Raw genomic sequence first — 12,429 nt, 5'->3', positions numbered from 1 at the left:
TCACCTGGCTCTGCTCACTTCACTCAGCATCAGTTCATTCAAGTCTTTTCAGGTTTTTCTGAAATCTGCCTGCTCATCATTTCTTTCCTTTTTTTAATAATTTATAATAATAATAATAATATATTAATAATCATTATAATATAATAATATAAAATTATATTATATAATGATATAAAAATAATAATTTTTAAAAATAATTTATTTATTTTTAGTTTTCAACATTCACTTCCATAAGATTTTGAGTTTTAAATTTTCTCCCCTTCACTCTCCTCTACCCCCCAAGACACTGTGCAGTCTGATATAGGCTCTACTTATATATTCATAATAAGCATATTTTCCCATTAGTTATAATGTAAAGAACAATTAGAACTAATAGGAGGAACCACGAGAATGAAGCAATAAAATAAAACAATAAAGGAAAAGGAGAGCAAATAGTATGCCTCCATCTGCATTCAGACTCCACAGTTCATTCTCTGGATGTGGACAACACTTTCCATCATGAGTCTTTTGGAGTTGTCTTAGATCCTTGCATTGCTGAGAAGAGCTAAGTCTATTACAGTTCGTCATCACACAATGTTGCTGTTACTGTGTGCAATGTTCTCCTGGTTCTGCTCACTTCATTCAGTATCAGTTAATGTCTTTCCAGGTTTTTCTGAAATCTACTTGCTCATCATTTCTTATGAAACAATAGTATTCCATTACATTCATATACCACAACTTGTCCAGCCATTCCCCAATTGATGAGTATCCCCTTAATTTCCAATTCTTGACCACCACAAAAAGAGCTGCTATAAATGTTTTTGTACATGTAGGTCCCTTTCCCTTTTTTATGATCCATTAGGGATATAGCCCTAGTCGTGGTATTGCGGGATCAAAGGATATATACAGTTTTAAAGCCCTGTGGGCATGGTTCCAAATTGCTCTCCAGAATGGTTCAGATCAGTTCGAAACTCCACCAACAATGCATTAGTATTCCAATTTTCCCACATCTTCTCCAGCATTTATTATTTTCCTGTTTTGTCATGTTAACCAATCTGATAGGTGTGATGTGGTACCTAAGATTTACATTTATGCATTTCTCTAATCAATAGTGATTTAGAACATTTTTTCATATGACTATAGATAGCTTTAATTTCTTCATCTGAAAACTGCCTGTTCATATCCCTTGACAATTTATCATTTAGTGAATGACTTTTATTCTTATAAATTTGATTCAGTTCTCTATATATTTTAGAAATGAGGCCTTTATCAGAGACACTGGTTGTAAAAATTCTTTCCCAGTTTTCTGATAGTGAAGCTCTTCTGAGAGGCAATACTGTGAATGTGGCTTGCCTATCAGTTCCCACTAATGTGAGAATGGGGACAAAGAATGATTCCTAATTGATTTTTCCCCTTATTATTTACATTGCTTGTTGTTCAGTCCTTTCAGGTGAGTCCAACTCTTTGTGACCCCATTTGGGGTTTTCTTGGCAAAGGTACCTCGTTGGCTTGCTATTTCCTTCTCCAGCTCATTTTATAGATGAAACTGAGGCAAGCTGGGTTAAGTGACTTGTCCAGGGTCACACAGGTAGTAAATGTCTGATTGCATTTCAACTCAGGTCTTCCTGACTCCAAGTTCAGCATTCTATCCTCTGTGCCACCTAGCTGCCCTAGAACTCACTGTTTATTGAGGCAGTCCATTCCAGGACAATTTTGTTAGGATCATTTTCCTTACATTGACCCAGGCTGTCTCCTTCCACTTCCACTCCATTCCTCCCCTCTACCACAACAAATGAGAGTCTTGTGGAGGGTGGAAAGTATTCTACATTTGGAGTCAGAGGTTCTGGCTACAAATCCTCCATCTGCCACTTATTACCTGTGTGTCTTTGGGAAAGTCACCTAACCTCTCTGAGCCTGTTCCCTTATCTGTAAAATAAGGAAGTTGGGCCTCTAATGGCCCTTGCAGATCTAAATCAATGATGCCGATTCATCTCTTACTTAAAAACCCTACAAATACTTGAAAACTATCATGTCTCCCCAGCCCCTGCTCCCCCAAATCTTCTCTTCTCCAAGGTAAACACCTCAGCTTCCCACCCTGGTTCCCCATAGGAGATAAATTCAGCCTGAGAGAGTCCCATAGAATTAGGAGTCTGGAGTTCTGAGTTCCAGTGACCTTAGGCAAATTGCTAAAAGTCTCAGAATTTAATTTCCTCCCTCTTCTTTTTTCCTCCCATTTCATTTCTTTTTTTTTTGTTTATTTCTCTCCTTTTTTCTAACCCTTCTATTTCTTTTTGTAAAATTTATTTATTTATTTTTAGTTTTCAACATTCACTTTTGTAAGATTCTGAGTTCCAAATTTTTTTCCCTCCCTTCCCTCCCCAAGACACCATGCAATCTGCTATAGGCTATACATGTACAATCATATTAAACTTATTTCCATATTAGTCATGTTGGGAACCAAAAGGGGAAAACCATGAGAAAGGAAAAAAAAAAAGAAGAAATAGTATGCTTCTATCTGCATTCAGACTTCATAGTTCTTTCTTTGGATGTAGATAGCATTTTCTATCATGAGTGTCTTAGACTTGTCTTAGATCATTTTGTTGCTGAGAAGAGCTAAGTCTATCAAAGATGGTCATTGTACAATGTTGCTATTACTGTGTACAATGTTCTCTTGGTTCTGCTCACTTCACTCAGCATCAGTTCATTTCCAGGTTTTTCTGAAGTCTGCCTGCTCATCATTTCTTATGAAACAATAGTATTCCATTATATTCATATATCACAACTTGTTCAGCCATTCCCCAACTGATGTTTCCTCCCTCTTCTTGAGAAAATTGCAGTTAAGTGAACCTTCTCACCTTATAGAAAAATTGGAGCATAAAATGAAACAGAATTAAGAGGCTGAAGAAGCTTTAAGACTGTTCTTCCAGCTACTCTGTATAGATCTTGTATCTACCTAGTCCCCCCCTCCCATTAGACTGTGAACTCCCTGAGGACAGGGATCCTATTTTTACCTTTCTTTATACCCCTAACATTTAGCCAAGTGTCTGGCACATAGTAGGCATTTTATAAATGCTTGTTGATTTGCCTTGTCTTGCCTGTTGGGTATCCCTCCTGCCTCAGCTATGTCAGCTAACCAAGAGCCTTTTCATCACCCTATTTCTGCAGTCTTATCAGCTGCCAGATGGTGGGTAGGGCTGGTCCCATAGAGGAACAGAGGGCCCTCTTCTTTCATATCCACCCTATACGCTCAGACTCTATAGATCTGGGCTCCACGAGGGGTAAGTGACGATTCCTCCGTGCCCTCGCTCTAATTCTTTTCAATGTGATTCAATTCAACAAATACTTATTAGGCTCCTATCATAGGCGGAAGTCTAGGACAGGGAGGTACAAGGACAGATAAAATACACCTGAGGTTCACCTATGGTTAGGGGGTGTGATCTGGAGGAGGATCCAGCAAAGGAGACAGAGAAGGAGCAGTTGAATAGGCAGGAGAATCACCACCATTGCTCTATTAATTATCTCCAATTTATTTATTCTGTATGTATCTTGTTGCACATGGTTGTTTGCACGTAGACCGGCTCCTTGAGAGCAGGTAATCTTTTGTCTTTCTTTGTACCCCCAGGGCTTAGCACAGTGCACCTGGCACATAGTAGGTGCTTAATAAATATTTCTTGACTGACTGCTAAGGCTGAAGGGAACTCGCATCTACCTCAGCTCTCCAGGACCAGGGTGTGAGGCTCAGGGTCCTTCTCTAGAAGCGAAAGGGGTCCGACACAGAGCCAGCTCTTGCCTAAGGAGGCGGGAGGGAGGAGATGGACAGGATGGACGGGACGAAGGCGTGGCTTAGGGAGAGAAGGGCGGGGGGGGGGGGGGGGGAGGGGGGGGGCGTGGTTTAGGAAGCAGAGGGCGGGGGCAAGGGGGGGCTGGGACGAGGAGGGCGGGACGGGAGGTAGGACAGAGATGGAAGGCGTGGCTCCGGGAGAGCGCGGCTCAACGCTTGCTTCGCTTGTGGCTGCGGTTTGGCCTGAGCCGGGAGCCGTAGCTGAAGCGGTCGGGCGGATGTTATATGAGGCGCCGAAGCGAAGGGTGAGTGTGGCGGCCGGGACGGGCGCGGGGACCCGGGGAGGCCCCGGAGCCGGGGAGGCGGGGTCTGCGGGCTCCCGAGGCCGGCCAGGCTGCCGTAGTCCGTCGGCTGGGGGATGAGGGGGCGGTGTCGACCCCTCCCTCGGCTCCCCTCGGGATGTCTCCCTCACCGTGTCCCTCTCCCCTCCTCGCTCTTGTCCCCTTGGGGGGGGCCCTCCCCTCCCCGCTCGCAGCGTCCCCTCGGCAGGACCTCCTTGCCCTGAGTCTCCTTCACCATGACCTCCCCCCGCCGCGCCGTGTCCCCTCACGGTGACCTCTCACCCCAGCTCCCCCCCACTACAGTCCCTCTGTTGTCACCCCGCGCCCCTCATCTCTGCCCATCCCCGTGACTTACATTCCTCCTCCCCTTCTTCCTGGGCACCTCCGGCTTTGCGCCCTCCCTCGCTGTGATGCCAGGGCCTTCGGGTGACCCCTCCTCCCGGCGGTGACCCCCGCTGTGACCCTTTCACTGGATCCCTCCCGGTAGTTCCCAGCCTCTTCGCAGCTGTCGGCGTGCTCCCTCCCTGGAGCTCTCCCACGACCCTCACCGTCAGGGGCACCCCTTGTTTCACTCTCTAATGAGCTCCACAGCCCTCATCTTCTCACACCTAGCCCCTCTCCTATTCCTTACCCCTCACTGTCCTCCTCCTCCTCTCCTCACCCTCTCTTTTTGACCCCTCTCACACTCCCCACTATGACCCTTGAACTCTTATGACTAACCTCCCTGCAGGTCACTATGACCAGTGACCTCATCCCCTTCTAGTCTGAACGGGGACCTGTCACTTTTCACAGTAACCTTCACAGCTTTCATCATTTTCCCCCCTGTTGTTGTATTCAGTCATAGTCCCCACCACCATTAGGGCCCCCGTAGCTCTCACCATCACCTCCACCGCTCTCATGATTCCCCCCGATCTGAAGATCTGTTCTCTTCAGGGTCTCATCCCTTTCACACATGCAATGAAGTGTGTGTGAGAGGGATGATGAGGGGTGTGGGAGTGACCTTCATCATCCCTCTTACACTAACCTCATCTGACCACTCTGCCCCTTACAAATGACCTCTCCCTAAAGCTCTACATTATGATGCCCCCGAAGCCATTTCTGTCTGTCCTATTCCCTCACTGTGACAGTTTTGTGCCCCTTCACTTTATACTCCCTTACTCTGACTCATTTATGTCCCGTCACCCCTCATGGCACTATTGTGACCTCTCCCAAATATTCTTTTGATTTTTCAGTCATGTCTGGCTCTTCATGATCCTTTTTTATGGCAAAGATATTGGAGTTTTCTTGGCAAAGATATTGGAGTAGTTTGCGATTTCCTTCTCCACATCATTTTACAGATGAGGAAACTGAGGCAAACAGGGTTAAATGACTTGCCCAGGGTCACCCAACTAGTATGTGTCTGAGGCTAGATTTGACCTTGGGTCTTCCTGACTCCAGGCCTGGCATGCTATCCACTGCGCCACCTAGCTGCCCAAATTACTCTAATCCCTTGCAATTCCCTCCTTCAGTGTGGTCTCCCTTTCCCAAATGATCCTTCATTGCCTATACCTGTGGTATCAAACTCAAATAGAAACTCGGGTCAGTAATCCATACATGAGGATTCCTGTAGGCTGCATATTGACTTAGTTTTAAAATGTAATGTTTTTATATGTTTTACTGTATTTTTATTTATTTTGTTAAATATTATACAATTACATTTTTATCTGGTTCCCCTGACACTCAGGAGTGTTGCCCAAGGGCTTGATACCTCTGGCTAACTCTATAACTATACTCCCCAAACTTTTCTACAATCTTTCCTGGGAGCCTGCCTCTATTTTCTTCAGACCTTAGGTCCTTTCTCCTCTATTCCTTCTTTTTTCTTTCTCTACGATTTCCTTGGAAGCCACCTCCCTAGCATCCTAATCCTGATATTCCATCTCTGTTCCTCAGAGCCCAATCCCGAACTTTGTTATAACAGGTTCAGTCTTTTGAAGGCACTGTTAGCCCAAGTTTTGGGACAATGGGTGTGTGCCCTGGGCTTCCTGACTTGTTAGTAAGCATGGACAATGATAGATCCAAATAAAAAGTAAAGTACCAGGTGGGAGCCTTAGTTGAGCCACTGGGTTCTGCCAGGGCTAGGCATTTCCCTCCTGTGTGACTCATCTTCCTTCTCTGATCCAAACAGTGCCTTCTGGGGAATGAGGATTGGTAATAGGGATTTCATGAACTTTGAGAAGGTCCCTGGGCCAAAGGCTATTTCCAGAGGGGTTAGTGGTGATATTCTACACTGACTTTCTAATTCCTGCTGTGTTGAGGCAGCATAAACACATACACCTCCAGTGCTTGTCACCATTCATTCTCCGTCTTAGGGTGGAGTTCATTTTTTGCCCCAAGCTGTCAGATGTAATGTTTAAGACACACCTGGTGCTGGAGAGAAGTAGGTGGGAAAGTCTAGGGCCTGAATTCATTTAACACTGCTCAGGCTTCATTAAGCTAAACTCTGCCAACACAAGTTATTTTTCCTCTCTGTTGTGCCTGGAACTCCCAGGGTGGTGGTTGGATTGGTAGGTGGGAAGGTTGTAAAATCGACACAGTGAAACTCTTAGGAAATCATCCTGATATAAAATAGGCAGGACCAGGACATCTATGTACACACAGAAGAGATCGTGAAGAGACAATATTTTATTGTTTCTATTTGGCTAAAATTAACGTATATACATTAAAAAAACCAGATAGTTTCTAGATAGTCTTTTATTTAAGGTTTCATATGGTTTAGTTATATCATTGATTACTGTATATTAGTTTTTGGTGGTTATTAAGTTTATAATAATAAATTACTTGAAAAATTGTGTGGAGTCCACTGGGTTCTGAAACCTCTTGTCCAAAGGACTCCCCACCTACAAGGGACTGAGAGGTTTCTCAGTATTACATCTGAAAAAGGAGTCAGGGATATTAGTACTGTAGCTAATCTTTGGAGAAGGCCCAGAGAAGAGCTGCCTTAGAGGACTGGTTAAAGAGATTAGAGCTGTTAGGAAATTAGCTTCAGAATCAACTCCACTATCTTTAAATGGGGGAAGGAAGCTTAGAATGGTTCTTCCTATCCTAGGGGGAGCACACTGGAGGAAATACTCTTAAATTAAAACAGGAGAAATTTGAGATGGGCATAAGAAAGAACTCTCAGTTCTTACCATTGTGAGACTGTGGCAGTGAGTGGACATCCAAGGAAGTATATAGTAATTCACTAACCATGCCTCACTGACCTGAGTCTGGAGCAGTGAGGGGGCCAGAAGAGCTCTTGAGGTTGTTGCAGTTCTAGGATCCTGTAGAAAGGCTGCAAAAGGTAGTGGTTTGCTTGGTGTGTATATATGTGCATAGGTTCTGCCTTACTGGTGGAGTTCTAGACCACCTTCTTCAATGGTGTCCACCCACAGCTTGCTGTTGTGAAGGACCTGACATCTCTGTCTCCCTCCCTCTCTCAATTTAACAACCACAAGCATTTGTTGAGCACCTACTGTATACGGTGTCTCAGGTGCTGGAGATACAAAGATGAAAAGAATGACTTAGATTTCTTTGCTATTGGAAGGTTTACAAAGCACTTTTCTCATAACTACCCTGTGAGACAGTATTATTATTTCCATTTTACATATGAGGAAACAGGCTCAGAGATTAAGTCATTTGTCCAGAGTCACACAACTAGGAAGTATTAGAGGTAGGATTTGAACCCAAGTCTTTGGACTCCAACTTTAGTGTCTTTTTTAGTATACCATATTAAAAGGCAGAGGGTGGGGAGTGGGCATTGATGAGATGTGTACACAAATAACTATGATAACGGTCAATAAGAGTTTATTAAGCGTTCACTATGTCAGGCACTATGCTAAGTGTTGGGAATACAAAGAAAGGAAAAAAAAAATCTATGCTCTCAAAGAGCCCATATTCTAATGGAGGAGAAGACATATAAATAACTTTGTACCCACAAACTATATACAATGTAAATGAAAGTAGCAGTGGGAAGGGCTGGAAGAGGTTTCAGAAGGTGGGATTGGAGCTGAAGGAAAGGAGACAAATTCCAGGTATGGAGGGTGGACAGCCAATGAAAAGGCACCAAGTTGGGAGATAGACTGCTGTGTACAAATAGGTGAGTATAGCTATGTCATACAGTGCATGGAGGGGAGTAAGGTATAAGAAAACTAGAAAGGCAGGAAGGAGCCAGGTTATGGCTTTAAATGTTAAGCAGAAGACTTTATAATTGATCCTCTGGGCAAAAAGGAGCCACCAGAATTTGAGTAGAAAAGGGTGACATAGTCAGACCTGGGCTTTGTCGGTTTAGGAGACAACTGATTAGGGTGGGGAGAGATTTGAAATATGAAGACCAACCAGAAGCTTATTGTAGTAGTCCAGGTATGAGATGACAAAGGCCTGCATCAGGGTGGTAGCTTTGTGAGCGGAGAGAAGAGGATGTAGATCAGTGATATTTTGAAGGTAGAAACTACAAGGCTTGACTGGATATGGGGATGAATGAGGAGCTGGGAATGACACAGGTTATGAGCCTGCATGACTGGGAAGATGGTGGTGCCTTTGCCAGTAGTAGGGAAATTGGGAAGAAGGGGAGGGCTTTGGGGAGAAGATGATGAGTACTGTGTGGGACATGATGAGTTTGAGATGCCTATAGGACAACTAGTTTGAGAAGTCCAAAAGGCGTTTGGTAATGTGGGACTGGAGCTCAGGAGAGAAATTAGGGCTAGATATAGAGAGCTGGGAATGGTGTGTATAAAGTTGTTAATTGAACCCATGGGAGTTGATGAGATCACTCAGTAAAATAGTGTAGAGAGAGAAAAGAAGAAGGTCCCAGGCAGACATTTGATGCCCTAGTTGAAGATCCAGCAAAGGAGACAAAAGAGCAAACAGGTTAGAAAGAACTAGGAAAGATCATTGTCATGAAAACCTAAAAATGAGAGGATATACAGGAGGATAGTATTGAAAGCTTTCTCAACAAGTTTAGTAGTAAGGGGCAGCTAGGTGGCGAAGTGATAGAGCACTGGCCCTGGATTCAGGAGGACCTGAGTTCAAATCCGGCCTCAGACACATAACACTTGCTAGCTGTGTGACCCTGGGCAAGTCACTTAACCCCATTGCCTAGCAAAAAAAACAACAACCCCCCCAAAAAACCCAAACAAGTTTAGTAGTAGTTAACATTTCTATAGTACTTTAAGGTTTGCTAAGAGCATACATTTCATTTGATCATTACAACCTTGCCGAGGTAGGTTCTATCGTCATACTCATTTTACGAATAAAGAAACTGAGATTGAGAGATTAAGTGATTTGCCTAGGGTCGTATAGTGTTTAAGGCAGGATTTGAACTTGGTTCTTTTTGATTCCAAGTCTGGCTTTCTATCCTTTATGCCACCCAGCTTCCTCCTATGATACCAGTTAGATCTTGAGAGGCAGTATGGCATAGTGGCCTGGGTTTGAATTTTGTTTCTGACATGGATTATTTATAAGACTATAGGCAAGGCACTTAACTTTCAGCAGCCCAGCCAGCTCTATAGGACTGAGAGTTGCAGAAAAGGTACTGACTTGATTGGGAGAGAGAGTTTCCTCATCTAGAAGTTCCCTTTAGCAATGAAATCATGAATCTAGTCCTTATCTTAGATCATGAGTTAGTACGTAGTTGAGATCAAACAGATCCAAGATGGGGGGAGATTATTTCATGGCTGAGGAAATGCCATAGAAGAGATAGCCCCTGAACTGGGCCTTGAAGGAGATGTGTGGGAAGTCCCTCCAGGCTTGGAAGGTAGTATGTACAAATGTCTAGAAGGGGGATAGGACAGGACAGGCTAAGGAAATGGTGGCTTTGAATTGATGTTTTAGGGTAGTAGTGAAAACTGGAAAAGTAAATAAGGACCAGGTTTGGGAGGACCTTGAATGCCGGGTTAAGGACCTTATATTAATTTGGTAGCCACTCCTTTTACTACTGCCTCTAGCATTTGGGAATTCTCAATGGCTGTTCATTGGTAGCAGGCACTAACATGTTATTTTGAAACTTATAGCAGGCTGAGCACTGCTGCTATTGCCCATACTTCCCAAGCAGATTAGAGTCAATAAGTGTTTATCAAATACCTACAGTGTGCACTTGAGGGAGATAGAAATTGACGATAGTCTTATATTCTATTTGAGGAGACAAGATAAGTGTAGGAAAGCAACTTGGGGCTATAAGCAGGTTATAATCTGCTGGGGAATTCTATACTCTTCTTGTCTAGTTGGTGACCTGTTCTTACTTGTTTTTCCCGTACTAGAAAGTAGGACACTGAACACCCTTGCTCCCTGGCACTTATGGTTTCCTTTGCTTCTCTAAGCATCTACTATACTCAGGTGAGTGCATCTGAGGATAAGATAGAGGGTTTTCAGGTGATTTGGAACAGGAAATAAGTTCCTTGATAATTTCTCCTGAGCTCAGGACACTTATGTTGGAATGTAGCACACATCAGTATCCTACTAGGAATCCTCTCTTGTATCTGCCAAGACTTTTCTGCTTATTTATGCCCTTTGATTTTTTCCCTTCTAGTTGGCTAAATGGATGGATTTCCAACAGGAGTCCAGGACCTTCCTGATTTCTTGTCTTTCATTTACTTTTTTTGCTGACAAATATATGTTATATTCTTTACTGGAGTCCCAAGAATGGCGTTTCTGAGCCTAGGGGTTCTCAGCCTTTTGTGTATGTGTGTGTATGTCATAGACTCCTTTGGCAGTCTGGTGAAGCCTTTGGACCTCTTCTAAGAATCATGTTTTAAAAATGCATAAAACAAAATACAGGAGTATTGCTGAGGAAATCGATTATGTTGAAACACAGTTATCAAACTGCTTTCAAAAACCCAAACAAACAAGTTCATGGTCCCTAGGTTAAGAACTCTTGTTTTGGCCCATTTCTTTTATCCAGGCAGGGAATTGCAATACATAGTTACTATTTTTGTGTTGCTGTGAAGTCTGTGGAAATGGAAAGAGGATTTGAAGTGAGAACTCAGGTTCAAACGTCTATTTTGCTTGCCTAAGGTCACCTGTGTAGCCTTGAGAAAGTTAATTAATGTCTCTGGTCCCCCAGTTTCCTCATCTTTAAAATTAATTTAGGATAATGTAATCTCTGAGGTCTCTTTCAGGTCCAAATCCTATGATTACATTTTGGATGAAAGCAATGATCTTTTTTTTTTTCTTTAAATCTCTGGATCATTTGTAAAAAAAAAAAAAATCATATTGACCATATATCTAATTGCCATTTCATTTATCTCACAATTTGAAGAAATATCAGGGTGAGATGTTTTTGGGAAAGAGACTCAGCATAGTGTAGTAGAAATGGCACTGGCTTTGACTCCGTTATCTCCAAATTTGGGGTTTTTTGGACCATCTTGTCTCCCCCAGAATATAATACAATAAAGTAAACATTTATTAAGTACCTACTCTGTGCTAGAGACTGGGCCAAGCACTGGAGATACAAATAAGAAAAGGACAGTCTGTGCCCCCACGGATCTTACAATCTAATGGGGAAAGACAACACAAAAGGAAGCAAAAAAGTTGGGGGAGGAGGGAAGATACCTGACTCAGGCAAAATAATGATGGAGTAGAATCCAGAGAGTATAGCTGATGGGAAATGAAGAAGAAAGAAGAAAATGCCTTGTTGGAGAACATTTCATAAGATGGATGGTCAAGAAACGGGCTTCAGGGAGAAGAGATAGACCAGAATGGTCAACAGTCTTTTCTTCGATATGCTGATCAAAAGAAGAAAAGAATGGAGGCAGCATAATGTGCCATCTAGATACTAGTTGAAAACATGGAACAAATACACAGTAACTTCTTAGCAGCTTGGTCTAAAGAAAGAAGTCATAAAGGAGGGGTAGCTAGGTGGTGTAGTGGATAAAGCTCTGGCCTTGCAGTCACGAGGACCCGAGTTCAAATCCAGCCTTAGGCACTTGACACTTACTAGCTGTGTGACCGTGGTCAAGTCACTTAACCTTGATTGCCTCACTAAAAAGAAAAAAAAAAGTCATAAATGAAATACTAAATGGGAGAAGAGAAAACCTTGGCCCAGGCAGGTATACAAGTGAAGACTACCAAATATGTAAAGAGCAATTAATATTTACGCTATAAAAATTATTCTGGGTAATTGAAAAATAAGGTTCTCCATAAAACTGCTTTTATGAGACAAATATGTGCTTGATACCCAAATGGAGGAGGGGTAAAGCAGAGAAAGAAAATATAAGTCAATGTCAGTAATGAATATTGTTACAAAATTTTAAAATAATTCTAGTAAAAAAGCTATAGCAATTTATCCAAAAATTATTCACTTTGGCCAAGATAAAA

The 12,429-nt window shown here is 42.8% G+C and overlaps 1 protein-coding gene across 2 annotated transcripts in view; it reads left to right on the top strand.

Moving 5' to 3' along the window:
- The first annotated feature begins 3,969 nt into the window (after positions 1 to 3,969).
- The window catches only part of RNF123 (ring finger protein 123), a 112,465-nt gene continuing 104,005 nt past the window's right edge, over positions 3,970 to 12,429 (top strand). For both annotated transcript variants that reach the window (XM_027837146.1, XM_027837145.1), the window contains exon 1: positions 3,970 to 4,065. The gene's annotated coding sequence lies outside the window, so the exon portion shown is untranslated. The remainder of the gene's footprint in view (positions 4,066 to 12,429) is intronic.

The sequence above is a fragment of the Vombatus ursinus genome, unplaced genomic scaffold (assembly GCF_900497805.2).
Source record: "Vombatus ursinus unplaced genomic scaffold, bare-nosed wombat genome assembly UNPS02014820.1, whole genome shotgun sequence".
In the NCBI taxonomy this organism is placed as follows: domain Eukaryota; kingdom Metazoa; phylum Chordata; class Mammalia; order Diprotodontia; family Vombatidae; genus Vombatus; species Vombatus ursinus.
Note: the sequence above shows the minus strand (reverse complement) of the source record. Positions and strands in the feature narration are given on the sequence as shown.